Source organism: Sorex fumeus, unplaced genomic scaffold, assembly GCF_029834395.1.
Source record: "Sorex fumeus unplaced genomic scaffold, SorFum_2.1 ptg000063l, whole genome shotgun sequence".
Taxonomy (NCBI): Eukaryota; Metazoa; Chordata; class Mammalia; order Eulipotyphla; family Soricidae; genus Sorex; species Sorex fumeus.
This window is the reverse complement of record NW_026606120.1, coordinates 13,997,874-14,011,724: the sequence shown is the minus strand read 5'-3', so window position 1 is coordinate 14,011,724 and position 13,851 is coordinate 13,997,874. Positions and strand designations below refer to the sequence as shown.

The window sequence follows — 13,851 nt, the reverse complement described above, 5'->3', positions numbered from 1 at the left end:
ATTCAATCCCTGGCATCCCATATGGACCCCTGAGCCCATCAGGAGTGCAGAATCAAGGGTAAGCCCTGTGCACGGTGGGTGGTAGCCCCCAAACCGAAAATAAAATAAAATAAAATAAAATAAAATGGTGAAAAGAACCAGGTAAGGATGGTATAACGATTCATTTAATAAGAACCCCTGTGCAATGGTTCTTGCAGTGAACAGAAATGCATGGACACAAGGGTTTCCAGCAATCTATCTAGTTTACAAATTTAGAGTCAGAAGGCACTCCCATTGAATGAGGTGAGTCAACAGAATTAGCATGCAGAGATAAAAGAAATCAGAGTCACTCCTACATCTACTCTTCATCCTGACTATATTCAGTTGTATTTCAAAGGTGTTCCAGAGACACAGACAAACACATGGAACTGTGCCTCTGCTCCCCCAAACACATAGTCTGGAAGAAGAAATGAGCAGGAAGTCAGCCACAAAGTCAAATCATAGACAAATGAGAAGCCAGCAAACAGAAGTATGCTTGGGCCCTGGAGGTTCATCTGGGCCTGGAGGGGCGTGTGTGTGGCAGGGGTGGGTTGGGAGGGCTCAAGAGTATCCAAACCTTATAAGTTCCAGAAAGATAAGGCTACCCCCATACCCTTGGAGTGACCCTCGAGGATATGAAACCCTCATATGTGTTCAGGAGACCTGTTAGGAGCAGAGTCTCTAGGAAGACTAGAAATTGCGGTGACTAATATTTGTTTGATGGTTTTTTCCCTTTGGTGCTGCAGGGGGAATGTTACCATATGTAGTGTCAGGATCAAACTGGGGTTGGCCACATGCAAGGCAAGTGCAAGAACTCCTAGGCTCTTGTTCCAGCCCCTTGGAGTTGTTTTTTTAACTTGAAGGATACTTTCATTTCAATTGCTTTTCTATTTTAAATTATAAGATATGTCCAGCACTGAAATTTTTCAGCCTTGAAATTTCATCATTCCCTAGATAGGAGGATGATTAATGTCATGGACACACACACAAAAAAGTGATGAATGTCCTTATAGCAAACACTCTTCGTGACATAATGTTAGAAACAGATGTTCTTTTTGGTTTCAGAAATACACTATAATTACTGATGCACATGCAGAGTTTAAAAAAAAAAACAAAACTCTGGCCTAGCCTCGTCAGAAAATATCAGTAGTGTGCCATCTTTGTATACAAACACAAGCAGTGCTAGCTGTGTTTTTAATTTTGAGATTTGCCTTGCTGTAAGGAAGAGTGTTTTCCAAATCACTGTAGATATAATTTGGTGAAAGATACAATCTGAAATCATAAGCAAGTACGGCACCAGGAACCGGGACATGTGACAATCATCTTGTTTCCCACTGTCTGATTATGCAGTCATTTAACTTTACTGAGGTTAAAATGATTCAATTATAAAACGGTGAGTTTGGAACCGATCAGTGGCTTTCAACCTGACCTCGTTGTGGGTGCAAAATGGCCCATGAAGAGGAATTACAGACTTTCCTCTGACATAGCAGCTGTGCTCTGGTTATAAAGAGTAAGCCCCATCAATTCCACTTTCTTAAAATGAATGCGCAAGCCTGGGGCTGGAGCAATTGTATAGCAGTTACTATCGCATGTATCGCATGCATTTGCCTTGTATGTGGTCAACCCAGAGTCTCTGACACCCCGCATAGTCCCCTGAACACCACCAGTGTGCACCCCGCCCCTGACCAAAAAAAAAGTGAATGAGCAAGGTGCTAAATTATATACTAGGTTCCAAAATTTGAGAAAACATTCAGTCATAGTCACTATTTCTCATCCTTTCCCCAGGCCCTCTGCACTCCTCAGGTGCACGTGACAAGCTTCTGCACGTTGGGGGAGCACTGGGGGTTGCCATGTCTATTCCTCTGGAGCCCCAATACTATGAGGTAGGATCAGCTCTGCGTAGCTCCGTTACAACCAGGCTGCCAATTTCTGACTTGAACACCCTGAATAGCCAGGAGGCAGTTCTGTAGGGCCTGGCTCTATAGGACACACTGCCACATGGTGCGGTCTAGACTCGCATCCTCAGCCTCTGCCAGACCACACAACCCTGTATGGAGCAGTGCTGGAGCCAGGGCTGGAACCACAACTCCTCCACTCAGGCACTAGACAGGCTGTCTGTTATCTGAGTATTTGGCATTATTTGGTACATTAATTTTGGGGTCTGGAAATGCTCAACAAATTTTCCATTTATATTAATGGTAATAGTATTTCCAGAAAGAAAGAGAGAAAGAGAGAGTGAAAGAAAGAAAGAAAGAAAGAAAGAAAGAAAGAAAGAGGAAAGGAAGAAAGGAAGGAAGGAAGGGAGGAAGGGAAGAAGGGAAGGAGGAAGGAAGAAAGGAAGGAAGTGAAGTGGGAAGGAAGGAAGGAAGGAAGGAAGGAAGGAAGGAAGGAAGGAAGGAAGGAAGGAAGGAAAGAGAAAAGAAACAAATTCTAGCTAATAGCAATGTTCAAGTTTTGGATAGTGAGGGAAACCTGTAAGTGCAAGTCTGAATAAACCTGCATCTTCTGAATCAAATCTGAAAAGTGGAAAGTCTGCAAACTTGTAAACTGGAGGCACAGGTCACTTCTTATGGTGGTGCTATGTTTTAGGATGACAAGAACAGGACAATCTCTCCTCAAGGCTGAGTTATCTGGGGCAGATCAGTCCAAGGCCTGCCCAAACAGCCTCAACGGCCCAAAACTCCTACACTGCACAATTACAGCACGCTCCCAGCTGGTTCCAATGCTTGGGATGAGCCTCATTCAGAAATTAATCTGTTGAAAAACTCAGGTATGCAGATTCTGTGACAGATATCTCCAGACTTTCAGAGTTAGGACAGGCTACCTTCCCCCATCTCTCTGTACTTTTGGAAGTGCCAGCAGTCACACACACAACCCAGAGTCACCACCCAGTTAAACGTGGCCATGCAACATTTCAAATTCTACAACACAATAAACGAGTAGTAGCACACTAGATTGAATGGGATGTAATGTTGAAGGCAACCAATTTCGATTAACAAATATGAACACAGAAGTGTAATTAGTAATCTTTTTTTAGTAATCTTTAACAACATTTTAGTAATCTTTTTTTTTTTTTGCTTTTGGGGTTACACCCAGCATTGTACAGGGGTTACTCCTGGCTCATGCACTCAGGAATTACTCCTGGTGGTGCTCGGGGGACCATATGGGATGCTGAGAATTGAACCTGGGTTGGCTGAGTGCCCTACCTGCTGTGCTATCGCTCCAGCCTCCATTTTAGTAATCTCTTATATAGACCTATGGCTTCAAGGTGAGATACAACAATCTTCATTAACTTTCTTCGAAGGAAACTTTTTTTTTATTAGTGAATTACCATGAGGTACAGTTACAGGCTTACAAACGTTCGTGCTTGTGTTTCAGTCATACAATGATTGAGTACCCTTCCCTCCACCAACGCCCAATTTCCACCACCAATGGTCCCAGCATCCCTCCCACCACCCCCACCCCGTCCCCTCCACCCCACCCCGCCTCTGTGGCAGGGCATTCCCTTTTGCTCTCTCTTTTTGGTGTTGTGATTTGCAGTAGAGGTACTAAGTGGCCATCATGTTTGGTCTATAGTCTACTTTCAGCCCGCATCCCGTATCCTGAGCGGGTCCTCCTAGCACCCTGTACTTGGTGGTCCTGAAGGAAACTTCTTTTTTTTTTATCATTCTCTTAGCAAATTATTGATAAGAAGCAATATTAAATAAATTACTGAGGGCCTGTTATGGGGAAAGCTTAAGAGGCGGTTGGGAAAACTGGAGAGAATGGTAAGAGAAGGTATACTGGTGGTAGCATTGGAGTACCGAATACCTGTAACAAATCATCATGAACAACTTTGTAAACCATAGTGTTTATATTAAGTATAAAGGGAAAACTGGAAAACAGAAAATAAAAGGTTAAAAAAGTTTATATTATCAAGTGACTTCACACACATTCACTTTGAATGTCATCCTCCTAGTTAAAGTTGCTTTTGTTTTGTTTTAGGGCCACATCCATCAGTGTTCAGGGATCACTCCTGGTGGGGCTCAGAGACCCATACGGAATACAAGGGGTTGAACCCAGGTCAGTCTTGTACAAGGCAAGCACCCTACCCACTACAGGTCCTCTCCTAGGTAAATTAAAGGTGGGGGAGGGGAGAAGAAGAGGGAGGGAGTTCAATGGGTTGAGTGCCCACCTCACATGTAGGAGGTCTGAGAACAGTACCTGGCTCTATGTGATTTTCTGAGCACCACAAGGAGCAATCCCAGAGCACAGAGCTAGGAATAGCCTCTGAGCACTGTAGGGTGTGACTCCCCTAAGAAAAAAAGCCAATAGTACTTCATTATGGCTGCTTTCTGAAATTGGTGCAGAGCGTTGGCCCTGATTGTTTCCAAGCCCAAGGGTGATCCTGGTAGCACTGAAGCCTGTGATCTCCTGCCTGGCAACAAGGTGCGAAACTCCTTGTTATTCATAGAGGAAAAAGAAAAGAACAAAAGGAAGGGAATGGTGTGTGTGTGTGTGTGTGTGTGTGTGTGTGTGTGTGTGTTGGGGGGGATGCGGGGATAAGACTTCTACAACTGCAATGACAAAACCATCCACATACTAGTTCAGACCAGTCTGTGGGCAAGTGTGCCCTGGGCTGCACAGTTGACTTGAGAAACAGAGGATAGGGTGCTTCCCCACTGACACAACAAAGGATGTGGTTATTCCAATCCCTGCTCAGTATTACACAGTGTGAATCTTTATATCTATGGGTAAGTGTTACTCCATGTGACAGTTCTAGTTTCAATATAACCCTAAATACACATGTGAAACTTTAGCACTGATTAGGGATGTAGAGCTAAAGGATAACACTCCAAATGCTCCTGGTGGCACGCTTTGTGTTTAGAATTTTTTTCTTTTTTTCATTTTGGTTCACACCCAGTGATGCTCAGGGGTTACTCCTGACTCCGCACTCAGGAATTACTCCTGGCAGTGCTTGGGGGGCCAATGGGATGCTGGGGATTGAACCCGGGTCAGCCGCATGCAAGACAAACCCCCTACCCTGCTGTACTGTCGCTCCAGCCCTGTGTTTAGAAATTTTAAAGGTGGAGTAAGAAACTCAATGGAAAGATTTCTATAGGGTCATAAAATCAATAAACAAAACTTTCTCTTGTGGATACTTCCTAACATGGACATTAGAGAGCATGGAGTATATTTTGAAAACAATTTGTACTTTGATGTTGCTAATACTTAGCAATAAAGTAATTTTTCTTCATAATAGCAGCACTGTCTTGAAAGTTATCATTTAAACTAAAAACACCATGAATTACTATGTTCATGAATGCTGACACAAAAGAATGAAATACTCAAATTTTGTTGTTCAAGTGGAACACAGAAAAGCTGGTTCAAAATGTCCGTAAGAAATACTCTACTCTTTCCCTTATTTAGAAAAAGGTTAGAAAGTTTCCTCACAGGAAAGTCTTTACAGATTGATAGCTGTCTAGTTAAGTCATCTGTCAAGAGCTGAATACAGACTCATGTTCTTGATCAACTTCAAATTCAAAACCAATAAAAGTACTCATGGAAATAGGCAAGGTTGACTAAGGGCTTATTCATGGCTCTGCACTCAGGAAACACTCCTGGAGGGGCTTGAGTGGTCATATGTGATGTCAAGGAACAAACCCAGGTCAGTCACAGGCAAGGCAAGCATTCTACCCACTGCGCTATCACACTGGCCCGGTTTTGTGCTGTTTTGAATGTTCCCACAAAATGGTTCATGAAATCGACTTTTCTATAATCAGTGTTTGTTTTCAATCTGCATCTGAACTACTCTCCTGTCTCTGATAAGAAACTTGGTGAATTTAGGTTCTATGAGTCCCATTTCCCCTGTGCCTTTATGGAGTCCTGCTTGCACACATGTTACTTTGGCCTTCCCCTGCTCCGTGCAATGGATGTGAGCTTGCTAGTGGTGTCATGGGCAGGCAACCTAGTCCAAAAGCTGCTCATACGGTTATGTGGTTCCAGGGGGCTCAGCCCTATACAAGAGACTCACCCTGTTATAGTGTCATAGACCCATTCCTTTCCCCACCACGTTTCAAAACTGAAGGAATCCATTTTCTTGAACAATTAATATCTTCCGTTTCAGAGGCCTGGCATCCATCAGCAACCCAAGCTTTGCCTGCTGGTCTCCAGATGCCTGAAAATAAAAGCTGAACTCAGCATTTCCGCTGTCTGCCATGCGAGCACTGTCACAGACATCACCCATGAAACCTTCCCAGCAGTCATCAGAGGTCAATGTTCTTCCTTAACCCGTTTTATGGACAAGGAAACTGGGAATCAGAATCTAAGTCAACTTGGCTCTGTTGATTGCTAATTAAATTCCAGCCCAGAACAATGATGCTCTTTATTATTTTTTAAGTTTAAGATGGACCTTATATTTCACAAACTTCTGGGGGTTAAGAACCCTAGTATCATCTGGGATAGCTTAGAGATGACTAACACTCCCCCCAAAATTATAATAATAAATAAAACACCACAAAATGGAAGAGAAGGATTACATTAAAATAACAACAACAACAACAACAAAACTCCCTAGAATATATGATAACTATACCATCCTATGGATTAGCATTTCTTGACCAGGGGCCATATGAGCCTCTGTGGGTCACCAGAATATTCCAAGGGGGTAAACCACATAAATTGGGCGATGGTGGTTATGGCAAGAGACTAGGGGCCAACTGATAGGACAGAGAACTGCTGCAGGGAGACAAGTTCTGAAGTGGGTCATGGTCAGAAAAAGGTAAGAAACCGTCTGGGAATATACTCTGAGTGCCCTGAAACACACAGCAGAAAAGCCAGTTGCACTTCCATGTTCATTGCAGCACTATTCACAACAGCCAGAATCTGGAAACAACCCAAATACCTGAGAACAGACAACCAGATAAAGAAAGTATGGTACATCTACACGATGGAAGACTACACAACTGTTAGAAAAAATGAAGTCATGAAATTTGCTTATAAATGGACATGGAGAGCATCACGCTGAATGAAATGAGTCAGAAGGAGGGGGACAGACAGAGAATGGCTGCACTCATTTGTGGGATACTTAAAAAACACACAGTATGAGACTAATACCCAAGGACAGTAGATACAAGGACCAAGAGGACTGGCCCACTATTGAAAGCTTGCCACAAGTGTGTGTGTGTGTGTGTGTGTGTATGTGTGTGTGTGTGTGTGTGTGTGTGTGTTTGGGGGAAGAAGGCAGAGGCAGAGGAAAATTAGGATAGAGAAGAGACCACTATGACAATGATAGTTGGAAATGATCATTCTGGACAAGAATGAGTGCTGAAAGTAGGTAAAGAGAGATACATGATAACCTCTCAGTACCTGTATTGCAAACCATAACACCCAAAAGGAGAGCGAGAGGGAGAGAGAGAGGGAGAGGGGGAGGGGGAGGGGGAGAGTGAGAAAGGGTGAGGAAGAGGGAGAAGGAGAGGGAAAGAGAAGGGAGAGGGAGAGAGAAGAAATGTGTCTGCCATAGAGGCAGTCTAGGGGTGGGGGTGGGTAGAAGGAGGGACATTGGGGACGCTGATGGTAGGAAATGTACACTAATGAAGGGACGGGTGCTGGAAAACTGTATGACCAAAACCCAATCACGAACAACTTTCTAACTGTGTATCTCATGGTGATTTAATAAAAATAAAACCTTCCACTATAAAATTCTACAGTAATTCTATAATTTTATTAATAAAAATTCATTAACTTGCTAAAAAGAAGGACGTGAGAAACACTTGTGTAAATGGTTCTACCTCCACAATGATTGCAGGGTCAGCAGGATGGAGAGATGGGTGTGGGGGAGCCTCAGCAACAGACCTCGGGCAGATGGTCCTCCTGGCAAGTGTACCAAGTACCTCCTTCCTAGCCCGATGAACATCAGCTCCAACTGAACCTAATCCAGCATTTATGAAACATTCTCTGAGAAACTGAGATGTACTGTAAATAGTGAATTCATGCATAGGTTTGATCCGGTGTGCCTAAGACAGCACTGCAGTACAGTTAGTCTGTAGCTGACGTTTCCAGTGTGATAGGCTGGAACTGTAAGCCACGCTGAAATCTGGTCTGTCCTAATTATTCTTCTCAAAAGAGTGAACGCTTCTAACTTTGTACACAGATCTTAATAATTACATAGCTAAAAAGGAAAAAATAATAAAACGATTTCTTCTTTGATATTATGCTTTTCTTTCTACATGTGAAAAAAAAAGTATAAAACAAGAATAATTTTTCCTTCACAAAATATGTGAAGAACGTGGATCCTCACAAGGGAAAGAAGATTGTATTAAAAATAACATGTGATTGCACTAAACACATATTGGGTTGGAAAAGAAAAGGAATACATCATGTTATTAAAATGTCATGGTGTGTTTCTAAGTAACAGAATCCCTGTGGCCAAATAAACTTATATTAAACTATCAGTTGATGTAAATTGTTACAATTTGGAATCTACTGAGGTATTATTTTTACATAGTGAGAACTATGTTCACAATTACGCAATATATATGAAAGCTGTCTGAGAAGCAAGTTAGTATTGTGATGCTTAGAATAAATAAAGCATAATAAATTGAAAATACATTTTATGGCAGTAGTTCCTTACTATTTGAAGGTTGGAGTTCTGTGAAGATAGCACCAAAGACACACTGGACTCTGTGTATTAAACAAGAACATATATGCTGCTGGCATGAAAAGAAGCATATAAAGTCCCAAATGCTCTAGGAATTTACATACCCATGTTGAGATAAGGGTAACAATTTAAGCTTAAAATGCTTTTATATGTTAATATTTAACTATAATTTAAAAAATTTAAAAATAGTTAAGTAGGGCTGGAACAATAGTGCAGCAGTAAGGGGCTTGCCTTGCACGCAGCCAACCAAAGTCAATCCCCTAATCCTGTCAGGAATGATCCTCAAATGCAGAGCCAGGAGTAAGCCCTGAGCACTGCTGGATGTAGCCCAAAGAGAAACAAACAACAAGTCAAAATTATCTTAAGGCAAATGCACACAAACATTTGGCAGTTAGCTCCCATTTATTTAGCAATATTTTCGAGGTTAAAGAAAAGCTGGAAGAATTCAATGAGTTCATCATCTACATTTTATCTTACTTTACTAACCAACTGTTAATTTCCTATGAGTTACATTCATATGATCTCTTTCCAAATCTCTATCAACGTGTTTATATAGGATAGGGGCAAGGCTCTTGAATATATACTACAGATATTACACATCACCTCTCAAGATTTTAGTGAATTTCCTAGAACAAGGGCATTTTCTTATACAAACATGAAACAATCATCACATTCTCTCACATGACCAAGCCCAAGAAATTTAACATTAATTCCTTGACGCAGAACTCACGTCAAATTCCCCAATTGTTCCAACTAAACTGATCCTACACTGCCCTGCTGAAGATGTACTTGAACATGTGCAGGCACGAGCATGCGGGACCTTCAATCTCTAATCCAGCTCAGACACTGATCTCGGTCTCCTATAGTCAGTCACCTATAATCTAGAAGAGCAATTCTCCACCAAGCACTACTACCTCCACTTTTGGAAGGGTACAAGGCAACCTGTAGATGTCTTTGAATTTACACTTCCTTGATTGCTCCCTGGGGATTATAGCTAAATCAAGCATTTTTGTTAAGATTCCCATCAAGGTGATGTCCTGATTTCCTTTCAAGCATGACTATCACTACTGATTCGCCTTGAATGTCAATATTATCTGCTTAAGAATCCACAAGGCAAGATTTTGTGTGAATATCTTGACATCCAAGAATATCCAGACATTCACTTAGTGTTTTGTTTTTTTTATATAATTTTGGGGGGCCACAGCAGGTGATGATCAAGGGTTTCTCTTGGCTCTGCAATCAGGAATTATTCCTGGCAGTGCTCAGGGGACATATGAGATGCCTGACAACAGTTTAGTGCTGTAAAGCATGTGCTTGGCAAGCACTAGGCCAAGGCAAACACTTGGTCAAGAGTTTGAACCCAGGAGGCATCCATCCCACACATATGCTCAGAGGTGATACAAATACTTCTACAGTACAGGATCCACTGAGAAAAGTACCTGAACACAGGAGGTGTAAAATGCACTAAAGACAAGCAAGAGGCCATGAGTTTAATCCCTAGTACCACTGCATGCTTGTGGAAATCTGGTTGCAGAAAGAGTTTTCAGGACCACAGGCAATATGGGAAAGAGGGCCACTGAGAGTCTGCATACAGGGATCCCAGCTGAATCTGAAGGAGGTTGCCTCCTAGTTTAGTGAATTGCTGAAAATGTGCTGAACTTCAAAGCCAGCTAGGTTAGATCGAATTTTTTAGCCTAGCTGTGAATTTAGACTTTGGTATAAAATGCCCTGAGTTTTATAAACATTACATGAGTTGGAGTTGTTTCTCAGTGATAGAGTACTTGCTTCGAATGCGTGAGACCATGGGTTCGATTTTTGGTACCGATTTGGTACCAGTCCCCTGAGCACAAATGGTAGTGATACTCAAGCACCAAGCCAGGTGTAGCTCTGAAGCACCACTGTCTAGCAGAAACACCTTTATCTCTATCCATCATATGCTCCAAACAGAGCTTACCTATAGGTTGAAAAATACTGCTGTTCCATTGCGTACGCCTTCAAGGTCAGGAATGAGGCCCATTGTAATTACTGATTTTGGCATATCGAATACACAACTTGTGAGGCTCTGCAAGAGGGGTTCAGCAGGGTGATACCATTTCACCGAAACTCTTCAGTGCCACCCTCGAGAACTTCATGTGACGACTGGAATGGGAAGGAATGGGAGTGAAGATAGATGGTCGGCAACTACACCACCTCCGCTTTGCTGATGACATTGTTCTAATAACACCAAACATTAGCCAAACGGCACAAATGCTGGCCGACTTCAGCTGTGAGTATGGAAAGGTGGGACTACAGCTGAATCTTATGAAGACAACGTTTATGAGAAACAGCCTCGTTCCTGCCGCCCCATTTGCTCTCAATGGAACAACCATCTCCGAATGCAACAGTTATGTGTACCTAGGTCGAGAAGTCAACATGATGAATGACCTGGCACCTAAGTTGTGCAGGAGGAAGAGAGCGGCTTGGAACGCCTTCAAGAGCATCGAAGAAATAGCTAAAAGGAAAAAGAACCTCCGGCTCCAGGCACATCTCTTTGATTCCACTGTTCTTCCTGCATTAACACTTGCCTCAGAGACCTGGGCCCTACGCAAACAGGATGAGAATACTATTCAGGTCTCTCAAAGAGGAACTGAAAGAGCTATGCTTGGAGTATCACGTTTCACTCAAATGAGAGAAAGAATTTGGAGTTTCGACCTCCATCCACGGTCAAGAATCAGGGATGCTGTCTCGTTTGCCAAGGTGTCAAAAATCAGATGGGCTGGACACGTAATGAGATTTAGAGATGACCACTGGACTAGAGCCGTTACGGGATGTCAAAAGACTACGTGGCCACCCACCTATCAGATGGTCAGACATCTTCATCAAGATCATGAACGATCGGTTTGAGGCTCTTCATGTTCCTGAAATGAACAGAAGCCATTGGGCTACACTAGCACGCGACAGGGACAAATGAGACGTTACTAGTGCCCGCTCGAGCAAATCGACGATTAACGGGAAGTCATGTGATCCATTACCTCCAACATAAAGTCAATTCACTCTAATTCACAGAGCCATGAGGAACAGGCCCACATTGTAAACATACATTAAATCATAATCATCCACCCCTTTCAGAAGTCTTTGTGACATCGTGTAATAGAGAACCTCTGTGCAGATAGCGCACTAGATTCTATTTTAAGAGTTTAAGAGAGATTTTCTGCAAGGAGGCATTTGCACTTTCATGTAACTCAGGGGTAACCCTACTTCATTCTGTGACATATTAGATATGCCAAACACAGTAAAAAGTCTCACAATGTTACTGGGCTCGCTGGAGCAAATCAATGAACAATGGGAGGACAGTGACAGTGTGAATCAACTTTGTAACTGTGTATCTCATTGTTGAAGTTAAATGCAAATTAAAACAAATGTACAGAAAGAGAATTTAGGTTTCCCCTAAAGAACCCTACTAAGAACCAAAATTTTAAGATCTTCTCCTTACAATCATAAACACACACACACACACACACACACACAGACACAATTTTGAGTTTCTTTGGGACCACACCTAACAGTGCAGGTGTTACTCTTGGCTCAGCACTCAGGGATCATTTCTGGTGGACTCAGGGGACCATATGGAATACTGGGGATCAACCTGAGTTGACCATGTGCAAGGCAAGTGGCCTACCTGCTGTATTATCACTCTAGCCCATGTTTTTAAGTTAAGGATCTTTTGTTAACTTTAGCAAAGAGGAACTACACAACTGAGTCTAGAATGGAAGTATGTAGAGTCTCTTCCCAAAGGATTTGTCTGCACAGGCTGGTCAGTTCTGCAGCTGCACTTTGACATTTCCATCCTGGCAGTTAAGGACTGTGGGAGGAAGTTTGAACCATGGTTGGTATCGCACCATGTAGTCTGCAGGACAGGTTGAAGCAGTTATACACACTCCCCTAACTCCGGTCCTGCTTATTTCTTTCCCTCAGTTCTTAGACTAAAGCAAGAGGCCAGCGGAAGATGGGTAGAGAAGAAAATAGCTTTACTTACACACTTTTGGCTAAACAATCTCACAGTAAGTATCTCAAAACTCTCTAGACAAAGAGGAAAATCTTCCCCACAAGGGCCTACAGATTCCCATAGGGGTGGGGGTTGTCAAACCATGCAGGCAGGGGCAAAGGTCAAGCGGAAACACTCACTGACAGTGGTGGCTCATCCCTACTCAGCCCTGCCAGAGCTGTCAGATAAAAACAGGGCTCATACATTGGGAACTCTGTTTAAGGCAAGCTGAAGGTTTATATTTTTCTTCTTATTTTGCTTTGTTCTGTTGGGCTGGAGCGATAGCACAGCACCTAGGGCGTTTGCCTTGCATGTGGCCGACCTGGGTTCAATTCCTCTGCCCCTCTCGGAGAGCCCGGCAAGCTACTGAGAGTATCTCGCCTGCATGGCAAAGCCTGGCAAGCTCCCCGTGACATATTCAATATGCCAAAAACAGTAACAAGTTTCACAATTTTTTGTGAGACGTTACTGGTGCCCGCTTGAGCAAATCGATGAACAACTGGAGGATAGTGCTACAGTGCTTGGTTTGGGAGGGTGGGAACATCCAGTGGTACTCAAAGCTTACTCCTGGCTCTGTGCACAGGAATTGAGCCTGCCAGGGCTTAGGAAACCACCTGGGGATTGAACCTTTGTTGGCGGCATGCAAAGCAAGTGTCCCAACTGCTCTACTACCACTTCAGCCCCAAAGCTTTATAATTTTTAAAACAGCACTTCTACTTACTCAAAACAGAGATATGAGCCTGAAACAGTAAGAGTATCTGAACTCTCACTCCAGTGGTGTACATAAGAATTTTCTGCTAAATACATAATATGGACACAGAATGTATCATTAGAAGTCTTTCCATGCAATGTAATGCTATGAAATAATGAGAATAAACAAGTGGCTCCTAACCACAGTGGTTTGTATGGATCTCAGAAGCAAGGCTGAGTGAAAAAATGCCAGACCCCAAACAAAATGCACAGTAGAATTTAAGTCAAGTTCAGAAGTAAGTTCTGGTGGCCCATCAGGCCAGGCACACTCTGAGGAGAGCTCATGGCATACTGGGATCGCAAGCTTAGCTTGTGAAAACTGCACAGTCCCACAAAGACCTGTGTTTTTCTGCTGTCATGGCGACTCAGCTGAGCTAGAAAACAGAACAGTGACCAGAGAATGAACAGAATTTGACCCCAG

General features: G+C 42.8%; 1 protein-coding gene across 1 annotated transcript in view; it reads right to left on the bottom strand.

Moving 5' to 3' along the window:
* The window catches only part of CENPP (centromere protein P), a 218,123-nt gene that overhangs the window by 92,076 nt on the left and 112,196 nt on the right, over nucleotides 1-13,851 (bottom strand). The window lies entirely within an intron of this gene.